This window comes from Carya illinoinensis, chromosome 10 (assembly GCF_018687715.1).
Source record: "Carya illinoinensis cultivar Pawnee chromosome 10, C.illinoinensisPawnee_v1, whole genome shotgun sequence".
NCBI classification, from domain to species: Eukaryota; Viridiplantae; Streptophyta; class Magnoliopsida; order Fagales; family Juglandaceae; genus Carya; species Carya illinoinensis.
The window spans coordinates 16,162,269-16,171,675 of record NC_056761.1 but is presented as its reverse complement, the minus strand read 5'-3'; the positions used below and the strand labels follow the sequence as shown (position 1 = coordinate 16,171,675).

At 37.3% G+C, this 9,407-nt stretch overlaps 1 non-coding gene across 1 annotated transcript; it reads left to right on the top strand.

The window, feature by feature from the left end:
- Nucleotides 1-999: 999 nt before the first annotated feature.
- On the top strand, nt 1,000-1,107 carry LOC122280204. Its single transcript, XR_006229790.1, has one exon. It is a non-coding gene; the product is annotated as a small nucleolar RNA R71 (small nucleolar RNA).
- The last annotated feature ends 8,300 nt before the right edge of the window (nt 1,108-9,407 follow it).

Here is a 9,407-nt window from a genome sequence, read left to right as displayed (position 1 = left end):
ATGTGCCTCATTTTCAGAAGGAGGTTTAGAAGTGTTACCATTCTTTTCTATCTCTTGAGCTGGAATGCCAATCACCTTACCACTTCTCAAGGTTGTAATAGCCTTGACTTGCTTGACATTTGAATCTCCTGCCATGCTTTGAAATTGGTGGTTTTAGCCTTGGGGATTAGGTTGAGATTGTGCAGGGAACTTCCCTTTCTCTTGAGCACTCATGGTTGTAGTCAACCTTGTGACTGACCCTCGAATCTCAGCAATGGCTTGTGAATTTTGACTGTTGATAGCAGCTTGGCTTTGCATGAATTACTGAAAATTGGTGGACAGCTGCTGGAAGTTGGTGGATAATTGCTGGAAATTGTCTTCAAGGTTCTTTTTCTGAGCTGGGACCATGTGGTTGGTATATTGAGATGGTCCTTAACCTCCTGGGTAGTGTAGGGTACAATTTGTGAAGGACCAGCTATGTTGGGTGCAGGTAAAGCAGCTTGATCACCTCTCCAACTGAAATTAGGGTGATTTCTCCATCCCGAATTGTAGGTGTTGGAATAAGGACCTAAAAAAGATTTAGCAACCATATTAACAGCATTAGATTGATCCAAAAGAACTTCTTTAAAAGCTAGAATGGTTGGGCAATCATTAGTTGAATGCCCTTGGCCCTCACAAATATTACAGCTCAAGGTAATCTGAGGTACGGCTTGTACTTCATTCACTTTCTTCAGTTCTATGGTTTTAATTTCTTAGAAATCATAGCCAACCTAGCATTCAAATCATCTACTTCTCTCAGATTATATTTCCCACCCCCTGAAATTGTCCTTGAACTTTCCGACCTATCATGAACGTCAGATGTATCCCATGATTGTGCATTTTCAGCTAAATAATCAAAATATTCAAAAGCTTCCTCAGGTTCTTTGTTAAAAAATGCTCCATTACACATGGTTTCCACAAATTGTCTCATTTTTTATTGCAACCCCTCATAAAAAAAAACTAATGACCCTCCAATTCTCATATCCATGATGAGGACATGCATTTAAAAGGTCTTTGAATCGTTCCCAACAATGATAAAATATTTCCACATCCTTTTGGCAAAAATTCATGATCTGTCTTTTCAAGGCATTGGTTCTATGCATGGGAAAAAATTTCTTTAAAAATTCAGTTTACATTTCTTACCAAGTCCCAATGGATCTTGGTCTTAAGGAATTCAACCATGTCTTAGCCTTGTCTTTTAAGGAAAATGGAAATAGTTTCAATCTTATGACCTCATCAGTGCATGTTCTATCCATGAATGTGGAACACACTTCTTCAAACTCTTTGATATGCAAATAAGGGTTTTCAGATTCCATACCATGAAAGTGTGGTAATAATGGAATCATCTCGAGTTTGAAATTAAAAGCATTTGCATTAATAGGTAAAATGATGCAAGAAGATGTGCTAGTCCTAACAGGCTGAAGATATTCTCTAAGTGTCCTGTTTGGATTCCCCACTTCTCTATCATGATGCTCATTTTCAGCCATGATGCTATCAGTGTCTGATGATGATTCAACAGAAGATGATGTAGAGCTAAAAGATGTCAATGATTCTGTCCTAAACAGTCGAGATGTATGGTCTCTAGTCCAACTAGTCATACAAACAAGAGCAGATAATCAAAGACCATGAAAAATAAACAGAGAGAAGGGAAAAAGATTAGATGTCACCCAAGCTGTGAAAAGGTTCACAGCTCCACAAACATCCTCTCAACAGTAGAGGAATGCTATAATAAGCACCAGTTGTTCCCGGCAACGACGCCAAAAACTTGACTCGGTCTCGAATGTGCTTCCAAGTGTAGAAGTGTCAAGTTGTATCAAAAGGATAAGTCCAAGATCGTATTCCACAGGGACAAAGGGTTATCAAAGCGTAAATGAGATTTTTTTGAGTAACAAATGTGTCGATTATGAGAGATGAAAAATAAAATTAAAATGCAATGTAAAAAATATCGAAGTTGAAATTTTAGTTTCTAATCGAAAAGGAAAATTAACAAACACTTGGGTTGGGTTTGAGAGTCTGAGACTCTCTTTATTTCAAATCCTAGATAATTTTCTTGATTAACAACCCAATTAAGGTATTGATAAACGGAAGATAAAAATGTTAAGCTCAAGTCTCTGCAATATTTTTTTCTAAGGGATTCTTTACTTTACTAGCCAAACACACATTAACAAGCAATCGAGAGAAGCCTTGATAATTTTTAAGCTTTTGTTGTGCCTTACGTCAACAAAAAATCAAGAGCAAGAGCCGCAATCTATTTTCAGTTTAAATCCGACTAGTAACATAGTGAAATCAACAATTCTCAACAAAATATTGCATTAAACTAGGACCTAAAATAAATTAAATCTCATCCCACAACCCAAGTTTCTAAAATTAGCTACACATGATGTTTCTAACAATTAAAATTAATCTAAGTTGAACCATGATAAAATCTAAGAGAAAATATCCAAACGAAATAAATCCTAGAGATGCTGCATGCAGGAGAACAAACACTAAAATGAAAACTAAAATGTAAATTGCAGAAAATAGAATGAAGAGCAACCCAGAAAAATAAAATGAAGAAGCAGCCGAATAAAAATAAAGATACCGTCTGAACGAAAACTATGGGGAAAGAAGGAAAAATAAAACTCTAGAACCCCTGCTGCGCCGAAGCTTTCCAATGAAAACAGAGTGAAAATAAATAATACCAGCCGCCTCTCTCTCAAATAAGAATCATAAGATGCACTGAAACGGCGCTGTTTGGGGTTAAAATAACCCCAAATGGTGCTGTGTTAGTGACAGATATTGGAAAAAAAAAAGGGTTTCACGCAACCCAATTTCTAATAACGGCGCCGTTTGGGTTTTCCTTCTTCTACATTCTACTAATCTACTTCTAAACAATAAAAATAAATTAATAAGTAAGCAAAAATATATTTAAGTTAGTAAAAATATATTTAAGTAAGTAAAAATATATTTAAGTTAGTAAAAATATATTTAAATTAGTAAAAATATATACTATTATACATATTATATATTAGTAATACACTAATACTAATACTATTAGTCTATTAATATATAGTAAATTAGTAATATTTATTAACTTATTTACTATAGTCTATAACAAATATTAAATAACTCGATGTAATAACTATTAACTAGTAACTAATTATATGTAATAACTAATGTTGCACTAGTACTAATAGATAATAACTTAAAAGATATTAATTTAATATATATAAACTAATAGTATAGTATTATATATATATTATATATTGGTAATACACTAATACTAATACTATTGGTCTATTAATATATAGTAATATTTATTAACTTATTTACTATAGTCTAATAACTTATAACTAGATAGTCTAGATGTAATAACTAGTAACTAATAATATGTGATAACACTACACTAGTACTAAATTACTAATAGATAATAACTTAAAGATATTAATTTAATATATATAATTAATAGTATACTATTATATATATTAGTAATTTACTATATACTAATAGTCTAATACTATTAGTCTATTAGTATATATTAAATTAGTAATATTTATTAACTTTTTTACTATAAGTTTATAACTAATAACTAGTGCTAATTGCTAGTATATTATTGAATTTAACTAATGATGTTACTATATAAGATATAGTTATATAAAATCTATATAATCAATTTTAATTTTTATAAATTAGTATTACATGCTATTATAAATTTATTATTTATATATTAGTGTTATATGTTATATTATACATTAGTATTACAATGTTACATTTTTTTTTTTTTTTTTTTGATAGGAAAGTATAACTTTTATTTATCAAACTCAAGCATTACAAAGATGAATCAACCCAAATAGCTTGGGAAATACAATTTGGAATTGAATTCCACCAAATACAAATGTCATCTAAATTCCATGCAAACCGAGCCAAGCAATGAGCAACTCCATTAGCTTCCCTTCCCTTATGGTGAATGGACCAATTTGGATACATTTGAAGCAAAGTCTTAATCTCTTTAATCAATCCACCCCAAAAGGTAGTAGAATACCCTTCCTTCTCCAACTCTTGAGCTGCTAACAAAGAATCAGATTCCACTTGAAGAGATGTAATGCCAAGGGACACACATAATTGCAAACCGCTTAACATAGCAAGAAGTTCAATTTCCATAGGATCAGCTATAGCAGGTTCAGATTTGCTTGCTGCAAATATAATCTTCCCTTCCTTGTCACGCAACACAGCCCCTATACCAGCTTTACATTGATCACTAAAGAGAGCACCATCAATGTTTAACTTCAAGACACCTTCTGGAGGAGGCTGCCATTGACACTTATACTTTTGCTTGATCTTCATGGCCTCTATTGTAGCTTTATGTTCCTGGTATAAGGTAAAAGCATGCTCCATCACTTGTTGAATTGATAGAATGTTTCCCTCATATATACTCTGATTCCTTCTATACCAAAGCCCCATGCAAGTAGGAAAAACTTCTCTAACTCTCTTGTTCTTCTTCTTCTAATTACAGCAGTAGCTAATTGTATAATTTGCTTCCTTTCTGTTACTTGAATTAGAGAAGGGAATACCTGTGACCAACAATCAACAACAGCAGGACAATAAATCAGTGCATGAGGTAGATCTTCTTCTTCTGTTTGGCAATAGTAACAAGTAGCTTCTTCTATCACTCTTCGAGTCTTCAGGTTTTGAAAGGTTGGAAGAATGTTCTTACACATTCTCCATGCAAAAACCTTAACTCTTTGAGGAACATTCATCTTCCATAAGTGCTTATATAATAATTTTTCATCTTTTGCTCTTGAACTTTCGGCCACATCTCCATTCTGCTCAATGGTCTTGAAAAATTCATATGCACTTTTAACACTGAAAATTCCACTTGTCACATGCTCCCATATAAGCATGTCAAGTATATTATCCATAGGCAATTGAATACTTAACACTTCAGTAGCTTCTCTTGGTGGCAAAACACTTCTCACCTTCTCAACATCCCAGCTATTCTGTTCTGGCATCATCAGAGAAGATAATTTCTGTAATCCTGCTTCAGGAGGAATATCAACCACCATGGATAGCAACTTTTGTTTTGGTAACCAATAATCAGACCAAATATTAGTGGATAGACCATTGCCAACCCTCCACCTGCACCCTTTTAGCAAACTATTCTTAGTGTCCCAAATACCTCTCCATACATAAGAAGGATTCACACCCAATCTTGAGTCAAAAAAACTAGATGTTGGGAAGTATCTTGCTTTAAAAATCTTATGTAAAAGGGAAGATTCTTCATGCATTATCATCCACCCTTGCTTTGCTAGTAGAGCCTTATTAAACATTTGAATACTTCTAAACCCCATACCTCCTTCCACCTTTGACTCACACATCCTCCTCCAACTAATCCAGCTCAATTTTCTTTCATCTTGCTTCTGACCCCACCAAAAACTTGCCATTAAGCTCTCAAGTTCAACACATAGGGACTTAGGCAACTTGAAGCAGCTCATAGTATAAGTAGGTATAGATAGAGCTACAGCTTTCAGCAACACTTCTTTTCCTCCTTGTGATAAAAGTTTTTCCTTCCACCCTTGTAATTTAGAACATACCCGATGCTTCAACACTGAAAAAGCTTGGTACTTTCCTCTTCCAACCATAGGTGGCAATCCAAGATATTTCTCATATTGCTAAAAGTGATTAACACCCCAAAATTGCATGATCTCCCTTCTTGGGCCTGAAAGTACATTATGACTGAAAACCATTGAAGTCTTTGCTCTATTGATCTTCTGTCCAGATGCTTTCTCATAGATATCAAGTCTATGTTGCAAAACTAAGCAAGATTGCATATTAGCTCTGCAAAATAAAAGGCTATCATCTGCAAACAGTAGGTGATTTAGCTTAGGAGCACCTCTACATACTTGAAAGCCTTCAATCTGATGTTGCACATTTGCCTTGTTCAGTAATGTTATGAGTCCCTCGGTACATAGTAGGAATAGATATGGGGAGATGGGATCCCCTTGTCTTAATCCACAAGTTGGTTGAATTGGCCCTTTAGGTTCTCCATTTACAAGGACAGAAAAAGAGACTGTTGTAACACAAAACATCAGCAATTGAATCCATTTTGAGCTGAACCCCATCTGTCTCATCACCTCCTCAAAATACTTCCATTCGATTCGATCATAGGCCTTACTCATATCCAGCTTTAGAGACATGAATCCATCTTTACCACTCCTCTTCCTTCTTAAAAAATAATGCACCATTTCATATGCCACAAGAACATTATATGTGATTAGTCTTCCTAGTACAAAAGCTGTCTGTGATAGAGAAATAATAGTAGGCAAAACTGACTTTAGTCTATTTGCTAAGACCTTTGAGATTAACTTATAAATGACATTACACAAACTGATGGGCCTATAGTCAGAAACAAATTCTGGTAGTTTCTTCTTAGGTATCAGTGTGATATAAGTATGATTAATCTCCAAAGGGAATGAACCAGTATTAAGAGCTTTAAGCACTGCATCAGTGACATCAGCACCAACAATAGACCAGAATTTCTGATAAAAGATAGAGGCCATTCCATCGAGTCCAGGAGCTTTTATAGGATGTATTTCATCTAAAGCTCTCTTGACTTCCTTAGCTGAGAAAGTTGCATCAAGTTGTTCTACCATCTGAGCATCAATTCTCCCATTTAGATCTTGCAAGAAATCCATATCACCAAGTTCCTCAGCTGCTGCAAGAAGATTCTGAAAATACTCATTAATAACTCTATTTCTGGCCTCATGAACTTGCCACCTTCCAGTTGAATCTTTTACCCCTTTAATGAAATTCTTCTTTTTCCTTTGGGATGCTTTATGATGGAAAAATTTAGAATTCCTATCTCCCTCAGCCAACCACATAACCTTAGATCTTTGTTTCCACATTATTTCACTTCTTTGCAGCCATTGTTGGACCTCCTTTCTTGCTTGTTGAATATGCTGTCTATTCAGTGATAAAGGGTCAGTCTGGTGAGCCATTCTGAGTTTTTCTTGAGCCAACCTTAAACTTCTTTTCACATTGCCAAAGCTTGCTCGATTCCAAAGTGACAGTTTTTCACTGCAATATTCAATCTTCTTCATAACTGTACTAAGCTCCTTTCTCCCTTCAACAGCTTTCCAAGCACCATCTACCACTTGCTTACATCCAGAATCTTCAATCCACATTGCCTCAAAACAAAACAATTTCCTTCTTGGTCTCTCTTGCACCTCATCTGACAGCTTTAGAATAATAGGCTTATGGTCTAAATAAGCCACTATTCCATGAATGACTACAACCATTGGATAACAAGAGTGCTATTTCAAATTTGAAAAACATCTATCCAGCCTCTCACTAATTGTCTGACCCTCTTCCCTTCCATTACACCAAGTAAAAGGACTGCCTCTTAACCCCATATCATGCACTTGACACTCCTTAACAACATCTCTAAAAGCCTGCAATTGTCTTTCTGGTTTGGCTCTACCACCACTTTTCTCAGCATTGCTCATAATGTCATTGAAATCTCCCAAAATAATCCAACCTATATCAGGATGAACTTTTAGAGACCTCAACAAAGACCATGACTCATGCCTTCTACTCACTTCTGGTTTACCATAAAATACAGTCAGTCACCAAGAAACATCCACTGCATCTGTGATGACCCGTTTTTACGTGTATTTTCACTGAAGGGTTGTTTTTAATTTAATTAATATATTGGTTTATTTATTTTAAATTAATGTATTTTAAATTGGTTTTAATTTATTTGATATGTTTAATTTATTTTAGTCGTTTTACGGTTTTTAATATCGTTTTCGGCGGATCGGTTTTTGGTCTCCGGAGTGAAGATTGGACCTCATTTCTTTTCTTTCCTCTTTTTCTTTTTCCCTTTTTCCTTTTATTTTTCCTTCTTTTTCTTTCTTTTTCTTTCTTTTCTTCTTCTTTCTTCTCCTTTCTCTCCCACGTACGCATAGCTGCCCCTTTTTCTCATTCCCGTCGCCGTCGCCGCCACTTTGACCGGCCAGTTCTCTGCCGTCCGGCCACCGTTTGGTGCACCGTCACCACCATTCTCTTCCCCTTCCACCAGAGATCATCCCCACCAATTTTCAGAACCATCGGACCAGCCGTTAGCTTTCGAGAACCGCCGGAAGTCGCTGCACCTGCTATTTTTGCCCTTGTCGCCGGTTGCTTTCGCAGCCCAGAACAGCCGCTCGCCGGCGGCGTGGCCTACACCACCCACCCAGTTTTCTTCCCCTCTCACCGGTGAACATCCCCACCAAGTTTCACCTCAATCCGAGCCACCGTTAGCCACCACGAGCTCCTCCAAGCCATACGGTTTTTCACCGATTCCGGCGCCGTCGCACCACCTCCAGCCACCATCTTTTCATAGCTTCTTCCCCTACCTCTTGCCGACCTAAACCACTCATTTCCGGCCTCGATCTGTTGCCGGAGCAGCTCCCACGAGCTCAACTCAGTTCAGCCCCTTTTTGGCCTTCGACCGCCGTTTCCACCACCACCCACGGCCAAAACTCATATCCTTTAGCTTCATAAATATCTCAAGACCATTCCCTATCAATTTCGTGCCTTGGTTTGTCCCCGTTCGAAAATGGGTAATTTATTACCCACGGCAACAGTGTAAATTAAACTGTTACATTGCTTTTCTTCCGTCGTTTGCAACGCCGCAAGCTTTCTAAAAATACCATATAGCGCTGTAAGTATTTTTCAAACCCTATTTTCTGATTTAAATATATATTGCTCATTCAATTATTTTATCTGCTGGTTGGTTGATTCCGGACTCAGTCCGAGGAGTTCGGGGGTCGGATGGATGGAGGACGGAGTTGCCTGTTTATTTGATTTATGTTGTTGGATTATTTTATTATGCATTGTTATGGCATTGCATGGTGCATGCACATGTGTTCTTGTTTAAGTGTGAAAAGCCTGTTTATTGGCGTAAGTGGACTTACGGGTGCGTGTGTATCACGACCCCAAGCCGGGATGGGGTATTATCTCGGTGGAGCTCCTCTGGTCACTCGGGAGCGGAATAAACTGAGTGATGTCCCCTGGGTTGTCGCTAGACGACGGGAGCGGGGGCTAGGGGTTGCTTGGCTACGAACGCGCCGGGCTCGGAACCGGGCATCGCTCTACGCACCGACTCCGTGGCCCTTCGCTGGTGAGGGCTAGAGGATGCTTGGCTACGAACGTGCGGGGCACGGAACTGGGCATCGCTCGTTAGGTGTCACATGCGTGGTGGTACTCTGCGGTGTGGCACTGGAGCCAGGGTGTGCAGATGACCCCTAGGGGAGGTCTTGGTGAATACGGTTAAAATGGATAATGGTTTGAGACGGATAAAGGCCAAATGTGACTTTTGGCATGTTTTTTTTTGAAAGGATGTATTTTTGGGCCAAATGGGTTTTTGGCGT